The sequence below is a fragment of the Apteryx mantelli genome, chromosome 6 (assembly GCF_036417845.1).
Source record: "Apteryx mantelli isolate bAptMan1 chromosome 6, bAptMan1.hap1, whole genome shotgun sequence".
NCBI lineage: Eukaryota > Metazoa > Chordata > Aves > Apterygiformes > Apterygidae > Apteryx > Apteryx mantelli.
In genome coordinates this window covers 42,954,094-42,966,859 of record NC_089983.1, presented here as the reverse complement: position 1 = coordinate 42,966,859, position 12,766 = coordinate 42,954,094, and the positions used below count along the sequence as shown (strand labels likewise).

Genomic DNA, 12,766 nt, shown 5'->3' with positions numbered 1-12,766 from the left:
TTACATCAGCACAGAACTTTACCCACTGCACTTAAACTCTCATTACAAGAATCCATTCCTTTTATTATAGGCCCATTACTCACTGAATCACTGTTGGTAACATACCACGTTATAACAACTGTTCATTCATTGGACATTCAGCAGCCAGCTTGGATAAATTAGCTAACTAAACTTCCCAACTTCCAGAGGGCAAGTACAGCTTTCACAGAACTTCACCTCAGCTGACAGTAAGTGGCAATTCTTAATGGAATCCAGCAGAGCTCAAAATTTGAATCATTTTCCAGTCTGAAACTCTTCCTTGTTCCCTTATTTGGGTGAGAATTTTGGTTAGACAGGTGAGGTGAAAGCTACTGTAATCTTTTCCTCAAAGGAATCATAAATAGTGCTATAATGTTATCAATCCAGAAGCTAAGTAAAATCACTTAAGAGATTCAAACAAAGATTAACAAATAGGGCCATAAACTGAGATCAATAAGCTTCCCTAGAAATCTCAGATCACTGAGGTCTAGATTCAGAGGTATCAGGACAAACTGTAACAAACATTTGTGTAACTGCTTCATTTCTTACACATTAAATTGGATAATCAATAAAGCAGAACTTCATACTTTTTTTTTAATTGAATATATGACTGCTAAACTAGTGAAAAAAATCTGGAAGAGTATTCAAACAAGAATTCTAGATTACCATCCTACCTACCTAAAAGCACAGTTTATTTTTCCTCTATCAAGAGAAGCTACGGTATCAAGACAAAGAAAAGATTATTTCTAGAACTGATTTACAAATAAACTCAACTGGTATCTAAGATAAAAATGATTATTAGAAACATGCATATATATAACCGTAACATCTCAGTTTAATTAGATCATAGGCTCTTAAAATTAGACCAAGTATTTCATAGTAGTTGATTTTATCTATAGTAAAATAGCTGTTAGCTTCATTGGAAAAAAACACAGGAGGCATTCCAGCATTCTACTCCTGCATGCTGTTTTTTAGTCTAGGAACAGAAAAGTATAACACAGATAAATGTTAAACATAAACAGAGTGAAAATACATTTCACCATGTGCTTGGAAGACCGGCAGTACCAGCTAAGAAATTGCACTCCATGAAGAAAAATACAGGGAGGGAAATTGTTCATTTTAACAAGAACTTGCAAAAACAATCAATGTACTAAGAAACTGATTAGAATAACATAGCTTTAATAATTTGATCAAATATCCTGTCTAATCCAATCTAAATTGGAGTTTGAGTGGTAAAGATTGAGAAATCCGTGTCTTTTTTTTTCCTTCCCTATACACAGTGGTTCACATCCTCTTCCTGTTCTGTCAGATCAGAAACACAAATACTGATTTTGCTGACAAAATCATACCAAAATACAGAAAGAGTAACAATTCTTAATTAAAATCTGAGAGAAAGCCATTAACTACTCTTGTCTGGTTTTACATCTGTTTAAAATTCATGCCCAATTTTCAAATTTAGTTTGACTTTGACTTCCATATAAACAGTTTGAGCTCTTCAAAAACCTCTCTCGAAGAAGTCATTTCATTCACTGCTTCAAATATTTTTTCAGATTCTCTCCTAATCTCTCTGCAGATTTTTCATAAACCTGGCAATAGAGGTATATATTTTAGCATTTCCCATCCTGAAGCCCATCCATATACAGGGACTAAAAAGTAGTTCCCTTTCTGCTTCTACTTGCCAGAATGCATCCAAAAACTCCACTGCCAGGGCATCAGTTTGGAGCCTTACTTGGACTGCTTGCCACTTGTTTTTAAAACATCATACTGCTACCAAATGAATAGCCCTTCATTTGCAGCCCCTCCCCCTGCCAAAATAATCTCCCAGTCCACTGTATTCCCACCATTAGCAAAACGCGTCTTTGTCAGGACTGGGGGAGGATTTCAAAAGCAGAGCTGTTGGAGGTTTTTGTGGTATTTCTTGAGTTGGTTTGTTTTTTTATGGTGTGGTAAGCAGATAGGAAAGTTTGTATCCACATACAATTGTATTTGCAGTTTGTCAAATGGGTGTGAAAGTTTCTATGTTAAGATTATCACAGCTTTTTCTGGACATGAAATACACCGTCTATTTAGTTTCTCTTTTTTAGGGAGAAGGCTCCTTCACCAGGTGGCTCAGAAATTCCAAGATTAGGTAAACAAAAAGACACAAGATAACTCTATTATGTTTTAGGTAAAGGGAGCCAATTTTAATGTACAATTCATACTGAAAGCAAGACGGGGGGCAGGGGGGAACCCACCTCATCCTGAGAATCTGAAGCTGACCAAGATCTGGAAGCTGCTGTTCACTGAATTCTTTTAAGTAGATTCTATGTTTTCTATATTTACTGGCATCTAAAGTATTAAAAAGAAGCCAGTTTTGACTGAATCTAGACAGAAGTGGGCAATTCAAACCAACAGTAGGAGAACTGAGCTACCTCATAGTTCACGTTTCCAGTGCTAGCTCCTGTAAACATTACTTTCAGTAATATTTCTTTTAGGCAGAAACAGTCTTCAAACTACAGCGTACTGAAACAATGTGGGACTTTCACTCTACAGTTAGGTCATGCAAACAGTTTCATTCAGCGTTCAATACAATCATGTTACAATGTGTTCATATAAGTATGAATAAATAAATAACTTCAATCCTGGATAACTACCAGATTATAAACATTTCTGATGTTTATTCTACTCTTTCATAAGCTTGTTAAAAAACATAGTAAGTAAATTGGCATGTCTGATACAGAGGTCTAATATCACAGCAAAAAACTTAAAGATAAATTGAAAGCTAGCATTTTCAATCTTTTTAGTCAACTATACATGACACAACTATTATAAAACTAGTAAATGAAATCATTGTGTGCACTGTCTTTGTATAGGACCTATCAAGACAGACTCATGGAAGTTATTTAAAATCTCATTTGGGAGTAGAAACTGATCTGTTCAAAAATTTTAGCTACGAATGACGTATCAAAAAGACCCAGTTTCACTGAATGAAGGAGTTATGTGTTTGTTTGTCCCAGCTCAAGGGTTTAATATGACATTTTTTATATGACATTTCAGATAGATATTCTTCAATCAAAACACACAGCCATTTTCCATAAAAGGTCATTCCTAACAGCAGAGGAAACACAAGTTTAGTCATGCAGGGTCCTTAATACATAAAATTATCTTCCATGTATATCACGTGTATATTACAACCACCCTCTGCAGACTTCAAAAGAAACTTCCAAAAATTGCACTAAAGCAACTAAGGGGCAGTTGCATTTTCATGCTGTTAACCATATTTGTGGTGGAAAAGGAGAGGAATAGTATTCTGTACCAAAAGGAACGAATAGACAGAGCAAGGGACAATAAGCTTCACCACCTAATTCTAACAGGAATGAAGAAAAGGTTTTAGTTATAAAACTACTCCAGGGAAATGTAACCAGAAGAAATACATTGTATGTCAAAAATTTATATACAGAAAAATCTGGCAAACTATGTTACCCATGAATGACAACTGATAACAGTGTAATCAGATTTTTCTAGCAGGATGGGTCCCTTCCTTTCTCATTTAAAGAAAAAGAAAAAAGAAAAAAGAAAAAACAACATTTCTGAAGTCACAGAAAAACAGCTTGCCTGTTATTTGTAAGTTATGAAAATTCCTTTGTCTACAGGACAACTAGGTCAACAGAAGTGGTTGATAATTTTCAAATATTACAGGCTTTTATTAGGAGGTGAAGAGCAGTAAGATAAACATCAGTAGGTTAGGCTAACAATCAAGGTTAAACAGTTTGGAATGCCTGTGGGATGCGTGAAGAAATATGCTTAGCTAATAGGAACAACAGGCATTTACGAGATTCATCATATAAAGAAGGGCCACGTTCACAGCATTCTTAGCTCATGCAAACCATAAAAAGCAAATAAATGAGTCACATCATTGACATAAACTTTCCTCACAAAAAGGACTTTGCTACTTAACTGTACTAAGACAGAAGGAATCCCTGTCCCCAAAGCTCATTTTCTCTCCTCTATTCTTTCTCTGCAGTGTCTCCCAAGGTCACAAGCAGCCATAGACATATGGAAAATGCCATAAATTTAGCAGAACTCCCTCAAAGGAGCTACATCCTGGCTTGAGCACATGCTAGACCTCAGACTTCAAGGAGTCACCCATTAAAGCAGACAAGACTTCTTCTTGTTGCAAGGCAAGAACAAAACCCCACAAATTCATCACAAGCCAGATTAATTATTCCAGCTTGAATAGAAGAATGAGGCTATCCACCTTGAAAAAATTTTGGACAGACACAAAAAGCAGCTGCCTCATATCTGAGAGACATGTCATCATTTCAGTGTCACTTGTTCTCCATAATGACATTGGCTCTTCCTCAAATAATGTCCGATAAAGCATTTATCTCTATATCTAACCAACATTAGCTTGCACAAAACTTTAGTCACTTCTCTTTTTGGCCATGAATTACAGTAACAGTTATCAACACATACGAGCAAACAAGAGACTAACAAAAAGACTGGGTCACAAGTGACAGAAACCAGGCCACTACCAGTACAAGATCTGAATGATGACAATTACTCCTCACATAAGTTATAGGCCATTGTGCAACTCTAGATTCTTCCAGAAATGAAAGCGAGACCCAGATAATGAAGCATTTACAGCTTCAGTGATGTATGCTAGCAACAGGAGTCTAAATAGGAAAATAAGAAGGTTTTGCATGTGCACATATGCACACAAGCAAGCAAATAAAAAAAAATCAACTTTTTCTTCTGAAATGTGGAAGACAAAAGTTTTTTTGTTCTTTAAGTATGTAAGAAGTGCATGTATATGTGGTATGGAACGCGCAGATGCTAGCTCTGCAAAAGCAGAAAAGAATAAAGGATGGCATTGTATCACTCCAATCATTTAAGTGATTTTTGAAACTGAAGATACAATAATACTGGAACTGCTTGATTCCAAAGAAGGCTTCCCCTTGTCAGATTCCCCAGCTGATTAGCTCTGTGCAGCATGTTCAACTCTTCCAACAGCTGCTTCTGCTGTTCATTACTAAGTTGCTGCTGGATTACTGCTCTGAGCTGGTTTGGAACCAGGATGAGCAAACAAGTTCTGGAGACACTTTGGTAATAACATACACAAACAAAAACAGTATCAGAACCTGGCTTTTTTGATATTCATTATATTGGATTTCTTTCCACCATTTATTTAATGGACTAAGCATAGACTAAATTAGACAATCTGTCAGCAAATAGCTTTTAGAGTAATGTCTGCCAGTGCATCTCCCATATCACTGCTTTTCCTAGGAATAAAACTGAGCCAAATCTCCCATTCTCATATGAAACATTAAGTCTTCTTTAGAATTCAAACTGCTCAAAATATGAGCACTGTATTCACAAAAGCCTTCAAAACGCCTACCACACGGCTAATAATCAAGTTGTTATATCACTGAAGGACACTTTGTGCCAACTACTCCTAATGTTTCCTTAAAATTTTAGAGCCAATATGAGGAGGAAAACTGCACGTCAAGCTATTTTACTAAAACAGAAGAGCAGACTTGTTGGTTGACAGCAGCATACAATGCCATAAAGATAACCTTGCGAACAACAACAAAAAAAATTCAGAATTCAAGGGAAATGAGTGCTATTAATAAAATTCTACATACTGCTTGAAGTGCAGAAGTCGATGGTTTAAAGATTTTTTCCTCCTCTTAAATCAGGGGAAGGAAAGGAAAGAGAAACTGGGTGGAGGGAAATGACTTAAGACCTTACATCAACTGTCTTTATTCTAAGTCCTGTTAGGAATTCAGAGCACTTCATTATTTTGCCAGATTATATTTTATGAAGCAGATTAAGGATTTTAGATAATTTGCACACAGCACTGCTAGCAGCTTCCTAAATTTCGGAGCTTAAACAACCAGATCTTCTTAAACCAAGTGGTCAGCCACTTTGCCTTTCAGCATCTTTACAGTCCAGCATGTGTGACACAGCTTCCTCCTGGGCAGCACGATGGATTTATTACACAGAAAAGGGAAAAATGTGTATTCTCATTTAATCCTTATTCTGCTCATATAAAGAAAACCATATTTTATAAGAGTGACAGAAAACAGTCTGTATACATCAAATTATGCAGAGCAGAACCTTCCTTTCAGTACATACTTAAGGTACCTCCCCATGGGCCACCTCAAGACTAAATGATTCCCTACATTAACCCATACATGTAAAGAGCAGAAAACAGTAGTGTAAGTTACCTTATACATAATAAAAATCACCTGAAAAAAAAATGACTTTTTTTCCCCTATTAGGCTTGATATAACCACCTGTAACTATGTCAACTGTGGGTCTTGCAGTAAGCAGTTTCTCATAAAGAACAGAGTCATTACACAAAGATAAAGAAAAAGGTAAATCACCCATTTAAACTAAATTGGACTCAAGTGTCCCCAGGCAAAATGTTTTCAATTATAAATAACAAGAACTAACAGGTTCTCCCTTTTTAAAAGAAGTTTTCACTCTTTTCTGAAACAGCAAAACTATTTTGAATGAATGGAGGACTAAGATCATCTTATTTATTTCAGAGCAAAGACACATCCCTAATCTGCAAACAAGTTCAAATATTGTGCTGCTGATGAGAAAGTAAGTGACATTCCCTCCACCCTATTTGTGTCAACAAAATGCAAGGCTGTTTGCAGAGATAAAGCACTTGCACTGCACTTGATCAATATTCACTGCTGTACTTAGGAATATGAACTATACTGTTGAAAAAGCTACCATATTATTTGGGGGAGGAGGGAGGGCAAGTGACAGAGCTTTTCAGATAAATATGCATATACATTCAAATACTCGACTCTCAAGAGTGAACCTTCATTTAAAGGGTATTCTATACTCACTGCAGTTATCAAGAGAGATTGATGGATCAAGAGCTAATGCAATGATTAGTTCTCCAAAGTTTACTGACCACAATACCAGAAAGAGAAAGAGGCACTCAGAAGATTAGATTCATGGCGTATGGTACCTGGAAAAGGTGGAACCTACACACCCCATGTTAACAATAAAGAAAGCCTCTACCACGATTTGATTCTTCAATACTGAGCAACGTTTATTTTCCGCTAAATATATTCAAAAGCAAGTTTACCTTAGTTGCAAAAATCAAGACAGACTATAAAATGGCCCCAAAATTCTTACGTAAGTCCAGACACACGCATGCAATCATCTCAGGTCAAACACTGCTTCACACATAGAGACAAACTCTTACGATCCAAACACAAGATGATGTTGATGCGTGAGAAATACCGAGCCTGGCAGACGAAGAGCACTGCTATGCCCAACCTAAAGTTCAACGCATCTTTGGCAGTAAGTAGCGGGCACGGCAGACCGAGGCGAAACTCGGCAAGCACACGACGGTCTTCAGGAACCCCCTCTCGCAGACTCGCTTCCTAGGGGTCTGCCAAGCCCGGCGAGGGCACAGAACCAGCCCCGGGCGGAACCGAGCCCTCGGCAGCCACACCGAAAGAGAGGATTTCAACCAACTTTCGCCCCAAACCCGCCCTCCCACCCGCAGGAGGGCTTTCGGCTGGCGGCTCACCTCCGCAACGCAGCTCCGCGGCGGGGAAGCGCGTCCCGCCCGCACCGTCCTCCCGCCCGGCCCCGCCCGGCCCCCCGCGCCGCCGCCCGGCACGAGCCGCGCCCGCCCGCCCGCCTTCCCGCGGGGGCGGCAAGGTCGTTACACAAGGTGACGACGCCGGCAACGGCCGCCGCAACGGCCGCCCCCCCCACCTCGGCCTGCCCCCCCCGGCGCGGTGAGACCCCCCCCCCCACACACCCCCACCGAGGGCCGCCGCGCTGCCCGCCCGCTCCGGGGGAAGGGGCTGCTGGGGGGGGGGGGGGGCGACGACACCGCTCCCCCTCACGGCCTGGGGGGGGGGGAACGGTCGCAGCCCGCTGCGGGGCGACAGGGGGGGCTGGGCGCGGCAGCGGGGTCCCCGGCGCCGCCCTCACCTCCTCCGGCGCCGCCTGTGCGCCGCGCCCCGCGCCGGGAGGAACGCATCGCCCATGGTCCCTCGGCGGAGGCCGGCGCGGGCTGAGGGGCGGCCGCCGCGCCCGCCGCGGGGGCCGGACCACCTGGAGGCGGGCGGGCGGGCGGGCGGGCGGGCGCAGGGAGCGTCGACAAACTGCCCGGCGCGGCCGCGAGCGAGCGAGGCGGCGCGCGCCCGCCCGTGCGCAAACGGCGGGGCCGGGCCGCCGCGCAGGGGGAGGGAGCGCGTGCAAAACGGCCGCTGCCCGGCCGGAAGCGCCGACGACGAGCCCAGGCCGAGCAAGGGAGCGTGTGCAAAGTGCCTGCCCGCCTGCGGAGCGTGCGCGCGCCGCCCGCCTGTGCGCGCGGGGGCGGGCTGGGAGGGAGGAAGGGGGGGCGGGCGCGCGCGCAGGCCTCCGGCGGCGCGAGACAGAACCCGCCGCCGGCGGGCACGTTCGGTCGGGGCGGGCGGCGCGCGGCGGCGGCGGCGGGAAATGCGCGCGCGGCCGCCCCGCCTGAGGGGGCCCCTCCCCCCCCCCCGCGGTCCCCAACGGTCGCTCCCCCCTCACACCTGCCCCACCGCCGTTGGCCGGGGGAGGCCCCGCGCGTCGCCGCTTCTCCCTTCTCCCCCGGGCCGCGCCGAGGCCTAGCGGAGCCCACCGGCGGCGGCGGCCGGGGGCAGCGTTTCAGCTAGAGGTCACGAAAGCGGGGACAGGCAAGCGTGGCTGGAGGAGTGCCGGCGCCCCCCGCCCTCCTCAGCCTTGTCCTGGAGTCGCCCACCACAACCTTCACAGCCCCTACAAACGCATAAGGTTAGGCCCACGTCTTGTCTTTGGTAGCAACTGCATCTTTTGTTTGCACTAGGTGGATTCCTTCCCTCAGCTAATATATTTTTTTTTTTTTAAAGCCTCAGACACACACAGGTATTTGTACAGCGAGTTGCAGTATATTTGCGTGAGTTGATATTTCTTGGGTTATCTTTAAAATACTTTCTAAAAGCTGCTAAAGCGTTAGTGTTTGGGAGCTATTACAGCAAAGTAAGATAATACAGTTTTATAATGAGAAGATGACTATATTGTGTGAGTGGCGAGACAGTCTCTGTTTAGCACAGCTTTTTGGAGAATGGTTTGTTTTCCAAGCCTGCATACGCACACTTAGGGGGAGCTAATAGAAGATGGGTGACATCTGGTGGCCAGTCCTACTCTCGGGTGTTAATGTAGACTTTTTTCATAAGGAATAGGTCAAGATCAAAATAAAAGATGTGTTTCTGGTTAACTCTACAACCTAATATAAGTTAAAGGAGAAATATGTATATAGCTTGTAATAAGCTGCAGAACTGAGATCAATATTCTACACATGCCATGAATCATCGGAAGATGGTTACACAAAAAAGCAAAGTCACGTAAATGGATATGCTTTTGGTGACAGTGCCCAAAAATCTTTGCTGATATTCAGTGCTATTCATGTTGGGTGTCTCCACAGAATAGAAAATTGTCGTGTGTACAGTGCATGCTGAAGGACACTTTGTGCCCACAAGCATCTCTACAATATGCTGTGCAATTTGGAGTTTCACTTTTCACCCAGCATGGTTCTATGATCATGCATTCCCGGTTGGAAAGTCTCACTGGGATTTAATGAGAGGTTTGGGATTTGAAATTTTAGAAGGCATCAAGTGATCAAAGTCTTGAACCTCTTTCTGTGCAAGAGATGAGTAATTTTATGATCCAGTATGATTTGCACTGTTTGTGGAATAGGCTCTTGCCCCAGAGAAACAAAGCAGGTGAAATAATGACTCTACAGCACTTTGATTCTTTTCCATTTATTGTGCTTGTAATTTAGGAAGCTCAAGTGAAGGGACTGAGCTAATACTGTAGTCACTTTTCTATTCAATAGGGTTTCTCAGCCTTGTCCCACACTCAGCACAGAGCTCACACTTTCAGATCTTCACCCATATGCTCTCCCAGCCTGGCTGTCAGGGAACAGCAGGGGCCAGCTGCTCCTACGGGGCAGGCAGCCGCGTGTGTTAACAAGGCCGGCAGAGGCAGCAGCCTCGCCAGCCAGGACGTGGTCCCACAGTACCTGAGCGAGGTGAGCTGGGCAGGCCCGGGGAGAGTGGTCAGGGTCAGCCCAGAGTTCAGATCACAAGTCCATGTCCACGATCAAGCCAGCGGATCAGGTCCAGTGACAGTGACTGGGATCAGACACGTCCAGTGATGGCCAGGCAGGTCTGAGGTCAAGCCAAGAAGTCAGTCCACACAGTGTGGTCTGGATCAAGAGTGTCCATGGCTAAGCACAGCTGCAACACAGCTGGAGACAGGCACACTTTTGACATCTAGCTCAGGCAGGGTGAAGGCCCAGAGCTGAGCTGAAATGGGGCACCTGGGCCCATGGAGGCCCCAGGTGAGGGCCATTAAGGCCTGTTGGTATGATCAGGGCCCTGACACTGGGGCATCTCATCTTGCATGTTTGTATCATGGAGCCACAGCCTTTCTTCAGCTCCAGGATGTTGCATGCTGGTCCCCCGTGACTGTGACCTGTGGGTAGAGGGAGGAATGACATGGAAGTGCTATACTGCAAAGTGGAGTGCCTGCTAAGGGTACAGGCTTATCTGTGCAAGCATACTTTCCAGTGGTAGCCATGCTCCACCATGTGACACCACACAGGCTTCCTAAATGTTGCCACATGTAGCACTACATACAAACAAACATGCCATGTGAGCCAACACTCAGTGACCAAGGAAAATAAATTGCTAGGTCTGTGGGATGTGCGGGAACACCTAAGCGCTGTTTTTTGAACTGGCCCGCCGAATTTGCTCGGTGTATTAACTCCTGTCTGTAGTTTTTAATTTCAAATGCTGTTCTGAGAGACAGCATTTTGTATCGAACTGTCATTTAGTGAAACGGTGATAATTGTTTATAAAAATCTAAATTGTTTATAAAAATCTGTATAAGGCTAGGACTGAGGGTCTTAGCTATTCCCATTGTTAAGGAAGATCTTTCAGCTTACTCTGAGGGCTGTTTTAATAATCAAGAAGAAAATTATATTCTGGTAGAGACACTCACATCACCTACTGATGCTGTTTTCCTGTTTGATTATGTGTCCAGAACTTGCAGTTCCAGCCCTGTCCTTAGTGGATAACAAAAGCTCCCTTTGTGTGATTGCGGGCCATGTCACAGACTCAGATTAAAGGAAAACTCAGGTAGACTAGGTTAAGAAAGTCATATCTGTACTAACTTTTGCTTGCATATTGTGAACTCATCATAAACGACAGAAGTAATCCTTAAAAGGCCATGGGTTCAGTGGGACTGTTTAAGTAATGTTTATGTTGTGAGACTATTCATTTGCATTTCTCCATACTGATTTTTGGTGAATTCTGATTATGGATCATCAGTGGATGATGATCTAAAATGTAACTGCACAGAATTTACCAGTGCTAACTTCAGAGTTACATAATGTCACCTTTAAAGTAGTCTACCTGTTGAATTTTCCATCCCTGTTTATTCAAATAATAAATTACTGTTTTGTAGAGAAGAGAATGGAATTCATACTACAAGAGCTTGTGATTACTCACAGACAATACCTACATGCACCTTTCCTTAGGGAGGTATGCGTAAGTGGTGTCTCCGTTTGGCTTGTAACACTGTATACAAAATTACAGCAGACATATTATCAAAAAATTTAGTTTGTCTTTCCAAATAGAAAAAAAAATAGTATAAAATATCTCTTATATAGACAACATAGATATAAAAACTGTTTTTATATAAAAGTAAGTCTCTTTCTTCTGAGGCTGATTATATCTAATGTTCCAGCCTTTATTCCCCCTCTTGTCTCAGGTAGATACACACAGTATTGCATCATTTAATACTCCTGGAATGAGCATAGTAAGAAAGCACTTAGGACACTTAAGAAAGGAACCAGACAGAGTCTGCATTATAATCTGCATCTCATTTAAAGTCCTATTACCTGGTCTCTGGAAGGTCTCCACCTCTTCTCTGCAGGGATTCTTTACCTTCTTTTATAAACCCCACATACTCTTCTCTGAATAATGTGTTAGTTGTTAGCTTTGCAGATACCAAATGAACTCTTTGGTGAGAGGCCGAGTATTGTGTTATTAATGTTCAACGTATCTTCAATAAAATGAAAGAAGAAAAAGGAGAATGAAAAGCCCTCTGAAATGTGAAACAGAGATAAAATAAAAAAAAGACCTTCTTGAAAAGTATCTTTGTCTCTTCATTGCCAAACATAATAACTGTGTCTTGAGGCTTCCAACATATGCTTTTAAAGCTTTCTATTTGATGTCTCCCTCAGCTTTATTGATACAAATGAATTTACTGCAAAATGATAACTGACTTCAACCTCTGTGCTGAAGATCAGAAAACATATATGGACTTATTCAAGACTATATCTTGCTTTTTTGTTTGATTGCTTTGATTTTTCAGGACTTCATCTGTGTTTTGGATTTTTTTTGAAATACAGCATAATATAATTCTGAAGAGCAGTATTTTTCATATTCAAGACTAATAATATTCTGATCACAAAGAGATCTTGAAGAATGCCTTTTTTCTTTCTTTTACTTCTTATTCACAACTTGAAGTTGCTATAGTATAATCTTGATTTAACCCTGATTAAATATCAAAGACTAGGAAACAGAAAATGTTCCTGTCCTATGCCCATATTCAGGTAAAACCCCTGCTTTTTAACATGATTAAGACTTTGCAGTTAGCCTTTAACTGTATCTTCTCCCCAGGTTTTTATGGACATGAAGAAATCGTTCAGATT

At 42.6% G+C, this 12,766-nt stretch overlaps 1 protein-coding gene across 5 annotated transcripts in view; it reads right to left on the bottom strand.

Annotated features, from left to right (window-relative positions):
- MGAT5 (alpha-1,6-mannosylglycoprotein 6-beta-N-acetylglucosaminyltransferase) overlaps positions 1-8,047 on the bottom strand; it is a 140,269-nt gene extending 132,222 nt beyond the window's left edge. For all 5 annotated transcript variants that reach the window (XR_010884609.1, XM_067299359.1, XM_067299358.1 and 2 more), the window contains exon 1: positions 7,972-8,047. The gene's annotated coding sequence lies outside the window, so the exon portion shown is untranslated. The remainder of the gene's footprint in view (positions 1-7,971) is intronic.
- Positions 8,048-12,766: the final 4,719 nt, after the last annotated feature.